This window comes from Pagrus pagrus, assembly GCF_965226575.1.
Source record: "Pagrus pagrus genome assembly, chromosome: 5".
Lineage (NCBI taxonomy): Eukaryota > Metazoa > Chordata > Actinopteri > Spariformes > Sparidae > Pagrus > Pagrus pagrus.
In genome coordinates, this window is record NC_140189.1 from 15,573,596 (window position 1) to 15,587,280 (window position 13,685).

Sequence of the window (13,685 nt, forward strand, 5' to 3'; positions counted from 1 at the left end):
AACATGAAACAGTCAAATAGATGCAGTTCCCCACAAACATTCATCCCATCCTTAATGATCAGAGTCAGAGGGATCTTCCCACGCATAGCCTCTCTTTCACTTTTCCCAGTTTTTCTCAATCTGTTGTTGTCTCTAATGGGACTGTTCCCACATGCACAGCACAAACACACACAGCACTAACAGGCGATCAAAGCATCTGTAACAGAAAGAAAGGAAGATTTGGGGTTTGACCCGTCAACACGACTAAAGAGCTCACAGGATCTTAAAAAAAGTCCCTTTAGAAGAGAGTATTAATCTCAATATATTAGTCAGCCGGGAGAGGCACGACCGTGAGGGTGTCTGCAGGGAGGAAAGCATCCAGAGCATGCAGGAGGGAGGCGTGCGTGGCTGATGCGAGGAGGGAAAATAATCAGCAGCATTTCAAGGCACAAAGTGAAGTCTTATCAACAAGGTGGCATAAGAAGCGAGAGCTCTATCATCGACCCGGTAGCAAAATGAGTGAGGACCCAACAACAGAGGGGATTTAAAGCTCCATTACTGAACTTAGCAGGGGAGCTGAGAGTCAGTGAAATGAAGCTTTGGACAGGAGAATAGCTCGGGATGCCGAAATCCCATTTATAGCGCAGCTAGTCCACTACATCACTTTGTTGAGAGTGATAGCCACGACTGCTTTGTGAGGGCGGGGGAAGTGCTGGTTTAGGGGACATTAGAGGAAGTTATTGGTTTTTGTGCTCCAAAAGCTCGCCATTTTATCTCTGTTATTTGATATTTCTCGCTCGAATAGTTTAATTTCTTTCTCTTCATGCTTCTCTGAGGTCAAATGACGCTCGTCGGCCTACACAGAGCTCTGGGTCCTTGGACAGAACTGAGAAACGATGTGACAGCTCTGTTTCTTTTGTGTAGGACGTTTAATGTGTTCGTCTGTGTGCAATTTAGAGGGCCACACTGTGAAAATATGACAGTATCTGAGCAAAGGAAATGAGCATCCCTCCCTCTCTCCGCTAACTGCTGGGGGAGTGCATTTCAGCCATGAACTTTTGCAAAAAGAATTACCATAATCTTTTTTCCCCCTCAAATTCAGAGTTGAATTCATAACAAAAAAAACTTTGCAGCTAAAATTAAGATGTATTATAATAGTAAATAGATGCAAGTGCATGAGTAGAATGCAAATGGTTCTGGGTGGTGTGAACTGCGGTGCAGACACATCTGTGTGAGTTGGAAAAGTTTCAGCTTAAGTGAAAATTGTGCTTAATTTGAGGCTTTATGACCCAATTCATTAACTTACAGAGATAATGAGAGAAGGAGGAAAATTACAGAAAGAACTGGATTTTCTGTTAATCTTTCAAATCAGTCAAAGCCTCAGCTGCTACAAAAATAAGACATAAGCACTGTACACGCTGCACACACACAGCCGGAGTGTACATCTCTAGCATCATTTACATTCAGCGTTTGGTTAGAGATGGGAATCAAGAATTGGTTCCAGTTGAGAACCGATTTCCAATTGCCAGATTGATCAGAATCGTACACCTCCGAGCTTATCTGATTCTTTATCGATGCCGGCATGTTTTTCTTACAGTTGTGCATTGCAAAATAATGACGTCAAACTCATGTGTCTACCCTGCTGGAAACTTGTAACAAGAAGAAGTCATGGCGAAGAGGAAGAGACAGTCCAAAGACTTCATTTCAAGAGGAAAGATGAAAACAGTTCTAGTTCCAATGTTCGTAAAATTATAATTTCATGTAAGGGAGGACACGCCGGCAATATGCTGAAACATCTTTATGAGTAAAGTTCCAGGAATGCCACGTATCTGATGCTCTAAGCACAAGCGCCACTGCTTTTCAACCGAGCAGCGCGTCCGTGACCGAGGGTAAATATCCTGTTTTAATAGCATTTGCGCCATGCAGGCAGGCTTAGCAGATTTCTTTCTTTGACTGAGAAAACCTGCATGATAACAAATATTCTTTCATTTAATCCAGTTTAGATGATGACAGACTTTTGGCAGCTTTTTTCTACTCTGTCTACACTGTGTTCAGACTTAATAAAACAGCTGTGTTGACTCTGAAAACCTGCATAGGCCTACGTTTTGTCCACACTGAAAACTGATCAAGAACCAATAAAGAATCAGAACAATAAACAGAATCAATAACACATAAAATCAATTTCCATTTTTATTTGAGTAACTTTTCATAAAGGAGTTATTTTCCCTGTTGATGGACAAAGTTCTATGAATATTCTGTGATGTTATCTCGTTCTGCATACCTCTAAAAAAAGAGAGGTCACATAAAAAGTATGCTCACAACAAGACTGTGTGTTTGAGTTTGAAAGCATTTTTTTAAACCGAGCCCAGTACGTTGTTGTTAAATGATGATGTCTTTAAATCAACTGGCTCAAGATAATCTTGGGAAATTAAATGAAACTAGTGCAGTGCCAGTTTTTGGTATTGCTGCTCGCAGCTTTCAGGAGACGCTCGGTCAAACAAAATTACATGACACTGTGCTTTCTTGGATACTGAGCAATATACCTGCCATGATGTAGCTGCATCCCCTAACAGTGTGTGCATCATTGGGGCTTTAAAGCTCACATGAACATAGCTTCAGTGAAGTCAAAGCCTCATGAAATGTGTATTGATAAACCCCAGATTTTTTACATCATCGTCATTGTCATCTCCACCAGGTGTGGCCCTGACACACTCATTTCATCAGGAAAAGATCTGAAAATGTTAATTTCCAACAATAAACACAGACCCACCCCTCCTGAAGAAATCTGAGAAAATCTGGTCCTGGTCTTGATTGGTACTGGTGTTTGCCAAAGATGATCTGGTAATGAGAGGGGCTTACAGATTCAGTCTTAAGCCACCCGAGCAGCTCACAGATAATATCAAACATGTTCGATATACGGCTGATTACAAGTATAATGGATGATTACATTGGTACTTTCCAAACCGTACCTCAACAAACCAATGAGAAAGGTAACAGGAGCAGATGTCGCTGCCAAGCAATGGTAAACACTGTCGCCCTTGATGCTAACATTAGCTAGCATCATCTCACCTTCAGTTCTAGCTGAAGAATAGAAAACCTGTGTTAACTGTATCATTTGACCCTCTGCTATTGTTTTTTTCTCACTGCAGCACCTTACTGCAGAAAGTCGTTGCACCATGCTATTCTCCATTTTGTTTACATCTGCTTCCCCACGAGATAATATGAGGTGGTGTATGTCTCCATCTGGTACGATAACCTTACCTGTAGTGTGTGTTGTTCCATTATTTTATAAACTGAACTAAAGATACTAAACCTCTGTGGGTCCTCCGCAACACGCCTGCCAAGTGTGAAGCAGATGATTGGTTCAGACAAACAGAGGTTCCCTGCTTTATAGTAAGAGGCAACACACAATTATCCTGTCTGGTGGTCACATGCAGCCACAGTGGCCGCTGCTCAGCAGAAGTTAAACAGTCGTGCTTTAAATGAGCCATTTATCTCCAAACTGCCTCAGCCGCAAACAGTAGCAGGCTGTGGTTGTAACTTTGAATGTGTGTGTGTGAATATGAAACAGAACGGAAAACAGTGTGTGTGCTCGGCGATAGAGTCGCTGGGTGAATAAAGGTTAGGAAAAACATTTGAGCACATTTGTGTGAGTGTGAGAGGATGCTCGGGAGCAGGGCACATCTGTTTAGATTTTCAGGCTATGGCTGTCCTGCTGCGTCTGCGGAGCACTTCCCTCTGTGATCAATGAGCAGGCAGATGTGCAGATTGCCAGCCGAGACAAGGAGACAGACTGGGAGGAGGTGAGGCACGCCCACACACGCGCGCAGAAAAACACACACGCAGATGAACGTATAAATTCTTCTTCTATTCCCGGTAATACAAAAGCAGGATCCATTTGTTTAGTCGCTGCTCCTTTTCTTGGTTTCCTATGAAAGCCTCTTAAATCAAACCCCGTAATTTAGCTGCCACCTGTAGTATCTCTTACACCACAAAGAGGAGAGCCACTTTGTAATGATAAGAGAAAGACTAGAGGGCTCTTCATAAACGCAATTCAATGGCTCTGAGTAGCCTGAGCCCATTTCCTGTGCAACGCTGCTTGCTCTCTTTCATCAGTGAGAGGCTGTGCAGGATCAGGTGTCCTCTAATGGAGGGGAGAGGGGCTGAATGTCAGGGACCTGTGACATCCTGGATACAACTATAGGAGGTCAAGAGCATACATTAGCAGAGCGGGAGCTCGCAGGAACGTATTGGGTCACGCTTAAAATTAGCAGTAGCATTTATTTTGTCAGTGTCACAGATGGAGGCAGGAGGCTGGAAAACGGTTTCTCCTCTGAGACTGAGGGCGTTTTACAGACGGATCAGCAGCACAAAGCAGAGGGAAATGTCTCTGCCTCTCCTCTTTTACCTCTGTTCACCTCTTACAGCAGCCAGATAAAGTTTACCCCAAGGATTTTAGGCCTCTCAGCTTCCAGGGGCATTAGAAATATGAATATCCACTAAATCATGTCCAATATTAAACAGATACCCCGTCACACCGTCATCGAGGAGACTGTAAATCGGCACTCTGAATGCTTTATTGTAATATCTACTTTCTTTGCATATGATGTCGTTAATCAAAGGCCCCAATTAAAGTGTGATCAAGTGCTGCAGATTCGGGGTAGTCTAAAGTTTAAAAGAAATGAATCTGTGTCAGCAGGATGTCACTTCTTCCTGACACCTCGAAGCTCTAAGTGACTCTAGCTCAGACATAAAACAGTCTTTTCACATAATCTATGAACGGCCTGTCAAATGAACATATTTGATGTGCACGAGGCCATCAGTCTGAGCGTTACATAAGTCAACTGCACTGCTCATAACGCGCCAGACAGTCTGACTGACCGCTGACTGTGGTTGACGCGCTGCGGAGGCAGACGTGCACCTCATCAATCAGCGGCCCATACACCTATTATCCCCTGGAGAGGAAAACATCAATAAATTACCCAGCCAATGAGACTAATCCATTTGGCTGATGGGGTGTCACCTCTAGCCGCCATGGAGACGGATGGAGAAGCCACTGCCACCTGGTCCCGGTGACAAAACAGAACCTGTCCAGGACGCTGAGAGAGGACTGGCAGGAGGGCTGCAGAGCCATTCATAAAGACACATGCCAGCGCACTGCGCGTCAGGTGGAAACCTTGCATCTCCAAAATGTCAGTTTTAAAGGTCCCATATTGTCGAAAGTGAGATTTTATATCATTCTTGATTATTAAGCAGGTGTAGGTGCTGAATAAATACTGTGAAAATATCAAAAAGATCAATCCACAGAGAAATGCACACAGCCTGTATAGAAACTGTGCCTTTAAATAAGCCGTCAGGACTTACTTAAGATTGTGATGTGGCAACTATGTAGTCTCAGCTCACAACCACACCCTCAGCACGACTGTGGTTGTAAAAACACCAGCACAGTTGATGCAGAAACACGCTGGGCGACCAATCAGATCAGATTGGGCTTTTCAGGAGAAGGCCTTAAAGGCGTGATATGTAAACATTGGCCACCTGTCAAATTTATAGGGGGCAGCTTATCAAAGGTGTAACCGCTAAATCCTGCGAACTGCAGTTAGCTCAGTTAGCTGTGCAGCTGTAGCGGTTCAGACAGCTCGGGGACAGAGTGTTAACACCGCTAGCACAGGAGCTTGCGTACCTCAGTAGATATCTCTGTAATACAGTTCATAGATGTCATAACATCAAAACTGTCCTTTCTTTATTTACTGTTGAGGGTTTTAGTGCATTTTAAATACCCTAACCCTTACATATTGCACCTTTAAAGAAACAGGAGCTGAAACAGATAGAGGGTGAATAGAGGTGTTGCAGCAATGGACAGTATGCGAAAAATCATGTGGTTGTTTGATCATTAAATCATGAAAACATTTTCTGGAAGACTCCTTCAACAGCTGCAACATTTCAAAATGTCATATTTCTGCAGTAAAAACATCAAATCAACAAATCTGTAGTAATGAAGTTTTAACATGAGAGTATTGAGCTGACACGTTCACAAACCTCCCAGCAGGCTCCACATTCAGTTATGATTTTATGAACCGCTCTACAACAAAAGCAGCATCTGTTCATTGACTGTAAACAATATGTTGTTTTTCCAGACACATCTCACTCCCACAGAGCCACCTGTCCCAGGTAACCCGAGAGCAGCTCCACCTGCATGCTGCTCTTGCGGGACCAGTGTGTGTCCGAGGCCGGCTGCCCTGGGCTTATGGGACGGCGGCGGCGAGGCAGAGCAGAACAGAGAAGGGTGGGGCGAGGGAGGGATGCTTCCAGGAACAAAGCAGACAGGATGCTGGTAAGGCCCAGATAGCATCACCAGCGGACCATGAGGGCCAATGGACAGCGGGGCAGAAATGAGACATGTATTAGGTTACTCCATCTGTTAGAGAGCACCTCGTCTCACACACAAACACACACATGCACGCTGACGTACACAATTCAATCACACAGTGCACAGCAGTGGCCAGGTGGTGACAGTGTGGGCGAACATTTGGCAAACTGTAGGTGTGAGTCAGGTGTAAGGACAGGAGCTGCACACACACACACACACACACACACACACACACACACACACACACACACACACACACACACACTCACTCCAGTAGCAGAATTTCCCTTTCATTCATTTATCTGGCTCCCCAGGAGCTTCTGGACAGTGTCTCCTCACAGCTAGACACAATAAGTAACAATAAGAATTCATCCTCTGCTCTTATTACCTCAAGTCTGCTCATTATAAACACATTTACTGAAGAGGCGGTCAGTGTGTCGGACACATTTTGAACATATCACCATAATTCTTATTTTGAAGGGATGTTTTTTTTATCAAAAATAATACAAAATATAATTCACTAGTTTATTATAACTTGAGTCTTTCTTACATATTTCTGGCCATTATTTGTATTTTTCTGTCTTCATCAATATAATTGATCAGATAAAATTGCGACAAACATACAAAGAGTCAGACAGACAAGGTACAAACAAGGTACCCAGTACCCAGTGTATCCAAACCACTTTATTTGGAGGTACAAGAGGAAGTTAGTGCAGTAATGTTGCTAATAATCCTTAACTACCTCCACCAAGGAGGCTGTGTTTTTGCGAGTGTCCGTTTGACACATTCTAATCAGAAAAATACTGAATCTCAGATCCAATAATCACCCAGAATCGGTCAACCCATACACTTTCTATATATACATGTAAATACATGTGTCATTTACTTGTACTTTTGATAATTAAGTGCATTTTATATCAGATACTTCAAAACCTTAACTCAAGTACTATTCGTATGGGTGACTTTCACTTTTACCAAAGCAATAATTTAACATGATATGTTTACTTTTACTCAAGTGTGACTCTTGGGTACTTTTTATAACACCAAATGTAACTCAAGTTGTCCTATAATGAACCAGAATTTTCCGTCATATTCCTAAAAATAATATTACAGAAGCCAGAAAACATCCAACTAACTTGCACTGGAATTACTGATGTTTAGTGAAAGGAGTGTAGCAGTAGTTCAGGCGGAGCAGTGAAGGTGTCCTTACATTTGCTGATTAACATCCGCTTCTTTATTCATGCTGTACAATCGCCGGCTCATTCATTGACTGTCTGGCTACCAATCGTATTCACACAGGTGCACAGGTGCAACCTTTATAACTTCACACCTCCCACACACAAGGTTTTGGTATTAAGTATTGAATCAAATCAATTTTAATAGTTCATGTGTGTATATTAAGTTTGGTTCGTTCCCGCAGCAGAATCCTTGAAACTGCTCCGACTCTTTGAGAGCTCTCTCAATTTACTATCAAAGGTCAATACAAAAGTGTCCTTTACTGAACCACACACTTTACCTCTTTTAATCGAAGAAGTTAATAATAAAAATAGTAAAAGAGTAGGACTGAGTGAAATTTATTTTACTGGAGAAAACGTTTATGTGTGGCTTTCATTATGAATGCTTTGTGCTTGTGGACTTGGAGAATAATCCTCATAATCTAAATAATTATATTAACATCCATACATAGTAAAATACATCACCTCAGTCTGAGTGATTGTAAAATAAGCCAGCCACATCCAAAATGCTGGAACGGGAGCTTTTATGTCTTAATGAAAGACAGGAAGCAGAGGACACACACAGACCGATACAGCTGCTCCGTCCTGATACAGAATATGCCAGACTGCTTCCTCTGCCTCCATATTTCTGTCTTTCACCATTGACTCCATTGATCTCTGGCGCTGCGGTCCTTGCCGAGGTCAAAGTTGAGTCTACGACCGGCAAACGGGCGCTGTCAGAGGACACGGTGTGCAGTGGAATGGAGGACGCGGCGAGGTGGGAAGGACACGAGGGCAAAAAGTGAACTGGAAAAACACAGCAGAGAGCTGGAGGGGAGGAGGAGGAGGAGGAGGTGGAGGAAGAGGAGGAGGAGGAAGAGGAGGAGGAGGTTGGGGGGGGGTTTAGTGAATAGTGCCAGAACGTGTGGAGAGAAACATTCAGCGAGGCAAGCTTTGAAGCTGCATTCAAAGGCAGCTGGAGTCAAGCAGTGCCAGAGCTGCAAGACACATCGCACACACCTCTCGCCAAAACGGGTGAGAGAGACCTGACACCCCAATCAAATGCTCGCCTTGCAGACAAAATACACATACAGTAGATACATCTGCGCACTCAGAGGAATCCTACCACTCAGAAGTGAAAGGCTATTCCAATAATGGATCCATTCCCAGCACACAGACTTAGAGACAGGACACACACACACACACACACACACACACACACAGCTCTCGTTGCTCTCCAGGGTTGTGATTTGAGGACGTTGATAAAAAGCCTGCAGCCCATCCAGAGTGGAGACGGGTTGAGCAGAGATGAGAGAGGTCACGAAAAAACACAGCTTGAGTACTCCACTCCAAATCAAGCCGCCAAGGTCTATTAATCCAATATGCATCTCTAAGTAGATCCCGCGGTTTAGGATGAATACACTCCTACTCGTTCACCCTCTAGTCTATCTTTCATGCTCGCGTCGCATCACGCCCATGCACCGGCTTAATTCAGCACATCTCGCTTTCACGCAGAAACAAATGAAACAGCAGGAATGTTTGCATTGCCATTTTTCACAAAGTGCTTAAATACCAACGAAAGATGAGATTCGTTCCTTTTTGAAGTCGGGCTTTTTATGACTTTAAAAAGCGTCGGACTGAACTGAAGTGAACTCGTAAAGAGAAGCAGCGAGGGGATACAGAGTGTTTTTGAAGTTCTCGAAACAGATGGGTGCACAGTGTGAGACAGAGGGAGAAACAAGGAGTGTGAGAGATGGAGGGAGCGAGATGGAGGGAAACAGTGAGGGACGACTGGACGGCTGCCGCCTTAATTGTGAATGTGGAGCCGCGGACTCGTTACAAGACAAAGAACTTTGGGGCGGATTGAAAAACGATGTACAAACTATCATGTTGGACTTGTTTCCCCTGCGTCTGACCTCAAGCTAGACTCTCTGCTGCATGCTTTACAGCCGGCGTCGACCTCAGAATATTTAAGGTTAATATTAAAACATAAGTTATTACACTCATTAACTCACACTCTACCCCCTTGATGCCTGTGCATGCTTGAGATGAGAACAAATCCTACCTTTCTTCTTAATTAATACAAGCTGAATTTAATAAAAGATTAGAAAGGCCAGTGCCTCGCTGTTTTAATAATTAATTGAGAGTTATATTAGCTCTTTTCTCTATAATGCTACACAGTATGTGAGATGATACACTGCCACAAGGTTAGCTCAAGATGTCTTACCCGTGTCTTGAGATCAAATGGACCGTGTGTGTGTGTGTGTGTGTGTGATTGTGTTTGTAATTGACTGCCTGAACCCATGAGGGCTGAAGGACATCAATGACAGTTTCATTACAGAGCGCAGTGTAAGGGCTGCAGTGTTTACTGTATCCCTTCCTCGTGACAATGTGGGCAGAAATGGGACTCCAAACACTGAATCGGTGCAGTTGTGTGTGTGTGTGTGATGGACCGAAGTTTTGCAACATCAGAAAAACGTGTCTCCAAATCAACAAACTGTTTTCAAGCAGGGAAATTTCAAAGATTACGTTGTGAAAGGAAGGACAGCCCGAGGGAGAAATAACATGCCAACACACTTTGATGTGGAACAGGAAAAATGTGTAGCTGAATTGTTGGAGGAAGAAAAAGCTCTAGCTGAGCTTTTTGTGGTTGGCAGAAAGTAACCTTTACAGGCTCTAAAATGATGAAAATGTTAGACCGAGCGGTTCAGCAACAGGCTCCAAACTGCAGCTCCAAGGTTATCGTAGCTGTCGCTGAGGAGGGAGGCATCAGGGCCGAGAGGCACGCAGGCAGAGGAGGGAAATGATCGGCGGAAAATAACCGAAATAGCCAGAGGCTGCTTAAAAAGAGGAGACATTGATTTATGCTGATTTAACATCAGCGTTTGACAGATCGATTGAGAAACGCTCGGTAAAACTGCAAAAGTTATCAGAGTAAAGATCCAGAGTGGAGAGCTTTGGAGTGCGTGAAGGCAGAGGAAGGCAGCTGTCTGCGAAACAAAGGAGATGCTGGGAAACGGCAACAAGTTGAACAGCGAGTGCAAAAGCAGAAGACCGTTCGCAGAGCCAGACTTTAGAAGATGACAGAGAATAAATCAGCATGCTGCTGTTTTAAGTGTAAACTGGAAGAATCCCTGATCGCACTGACGACCACAAAGGATACCAGGAAGAAGAAAGAGGGGGAATGAGCTAAGACAGCATTTTCGAAGGCTCATTCAACATTTATATTCGTTCGTACCGTTCGCGTCTTCATGAGATGTATTAACTGAACATGGAATCCAGAGAGACTTAACAATATTCATCCAGTTCACCTGCACATATAAGCCTCTTCTGCTGTAGCTGACAGCCCATCATGATCATACACTCTTATATTCTTTGTACTTTCATTTTTTTACTTGCTGTAATCTTGAATCTTTCAACTCTTTATATCTACATTTCATAATGCTGATGCAACCGCAAAGTTTAGTGTGAAATGCACCCAACAAGCTGCTGTAGCAAACTACTCTAATGATACATTGAGAGAACATAGCAGGAGGAAAGATCACTTCAGATGTGACATCACGGGAAAACCCAAAACTGCGAGTGATAAATGTGTTAAACACTGACTAAATGGTGTTTCTCAGGGGAAGCGTTGCGTAACGAAGCCACTCACAAGGATAAATATTAGGGTTTAAGTGAAGTTTATAACGAGAATGTATTCATCACTGGCGCCAGCTACTGCGGAGAAAACTGTGAACCAGTCAGAAAAAGATGACGACGCTTTGTTTGTGTTGCGAAAGCGAAAACAGAACGGTATCTCTGACGAACACCAAAATCTGAACATAGCGTGCAACAAGTGTCCTTCAGCCTTTGTTCGAACATCTCACGCAGGCAGCTCAGAAGCAAGAAGCGAACCGTGAAAGCAATGGAAACAATCTGCCAACAGACGTGTTGTAACTTTCCCTCACATTCAATTCCTGACTTTGACCTTTCTATTTTTATGTTGGAGAACATCAGTGCCTGACCCCACACATCCTCTCCTATTGTGTTTATGACTGTGAGTTTCAGTAGCGAGTAGATGCAAAGAATACCAAAGTGACCTCGGATACACTGCTTTAACTGAATATCAGGCGAGGCTGAGCCACAATACAGGAGAGATAAAGTACATATTTTTTTCACTCTGATATAAATTACTGAATGTGAATTGACGCTGGGGCCTAAACTAACTTATTTAAAATGTAGATATGACGATGTCCATACACACAACTCCACTGGTCTGCTCATGCAGGTGTGTATCTTCTGAATTTGTGAGGATGAAACTCTTTCTGCTTCATCGCGGTCAAAAATAACTTCAGAGACCTCAGGAACACAGTCCAAGTCAGTCTGACTCTGATGAAGACGCACATGACATCGAAACGTCAGTCACTGAATAAAAGTTTGCTGCTCCTGATCCTCCAGCACACTTTGAACCATGCTCTTGAACTCTCTCTTAATACTGGACCCTGTTCTGAGAGCACCAGACAGGCTTTCAGCTCCATTTAAAGCGGCTGAGGCGCATGAAACTCCTTCTTTCATCTTTGACCCAAGGTTCATTTTCCAGCAACCGTACATCTTTGAATTGCACCACAGTCGTGAATATGGTGGGATACAGGTGAGGGATGAGGATCTTTAATCAGTAAAAAAATAAGGGCAGGAATAAGCTGAGGAAAGTCCAAGAAAAGAAACCAAAGAGAAACAGAAAACTAAAGATAAACCAGAAGTCACACAGCGACACTCAAGGACCAAATGAAATTGTTACAAATGAAATCAAGTTTGTATTTACCTACACTTACATTGTTTCATGTACTGTATATACTCGAGAGTCATGAAAACATAAATGGCAGTTTCAGAGCTTTACAAACTGGATATGAAACAACTGTGACCAGTGGGATTAATTAATAGGAGCCATCTGAAGCTCAAATCAACACTCTTTGCTGTTGTGGCTTCAGTTGGTCGTGGCACATTGTTGGACATGATTTATTTTTCCATGACCGTTAAACTACACTGCAATAAAATATTGATACGGCACCGTCCTTAGTAAATGAGTTAATCAACACCCAATGGAGTCTCTTCCTACAAGCACACCAGATGTCCTGAGATTTTGGGATTATGTCAGTTTATGAAACAAAAGAGGGAAACCATTAATCTCTCAACCAAAGAAGACGAGAGGGAATTCTCATCTCAAACAGAGAGACTGTTTAGAAAAAGAAATGCGCTTCCTGCCCCTAAGCCCCTTTAATCTGGGAGCAAATATTTCCTTAAGCACGATGGCACAGTGGCTGGCAAATCATAGTGAACCAGCAAATTTACACTGATGAAAGGAATACAAGTGTCTCTGCATTTTTAAAACACACAAGCATGATTGGCACCGTATTCAATCGGCCGAACAAAAGAGCAGAGATCCCCATGTTGTATTCTGACATCTGAAAAACGCATTTGGCTCAGTACCACTGCGCATGAAAACCCTTTCGAGCAACAAACATCGAAATCTGGTTAAAGCCTTTGTACAGGACATTCAAATGTGTTTTCTATGCTGTAATTTACCGCAACATTGCATCCACTGAAAATAGTCATTACAGTGCGAGGCATAATCTCACTTTTAAATTCAACAAGGTGATGAAGGGATTCATCTGGAAAGACATCAGGGGAAACATTTTATGAAAACTGAGACGCAGAGAAACAAAAGTAAACCGTAGACAACAACAGCGGCAATGAGATGTAAACTGGAGCCGCTCTGAAGCATGATGGTGCTTTAATCCATGGAGCTCACACTGTCATTGGATGATACAGTTAAAGAAAAAACTAATTCCAATTATTAATTTAAAAAATTGAAGCGATATTAATACTAATGCTACACCTACTACACTTTTTCTTTGGGGAAATACAGTTACTGTGTATTTACTATAGACGACTGCTGAGCAAACGGCCAATACACCAGCGAGCTGTAAACATAATAGTCACAACTGCTTCTCTGTGTTTTCCGTTGACTCTCCCTTGATATTTCATTCTGACGACTGTACATTGTTTTATTCAATAAAGTGTTATTGAAGAGGGAAAGACGCTCTCAGGTGGAGCTTGATAACGGGCTGGCTAACTGTCAGTTA

General features: G+C 43.0%; 1 protein-coding gene across 1 annotated transcript in view; it reads right to left on the reverse strand.

Moving 5' to 3' along the window:
• gpc3 (glypican 3) overlaps positions 1 to 13,685 on the reverse strand; it is a 113,693-nt gene that overhangs the window by 52,186 nt on the left and 47,822 nt on the right. The gene's annotated exons all lie outside the window — the stretch shown is intronic.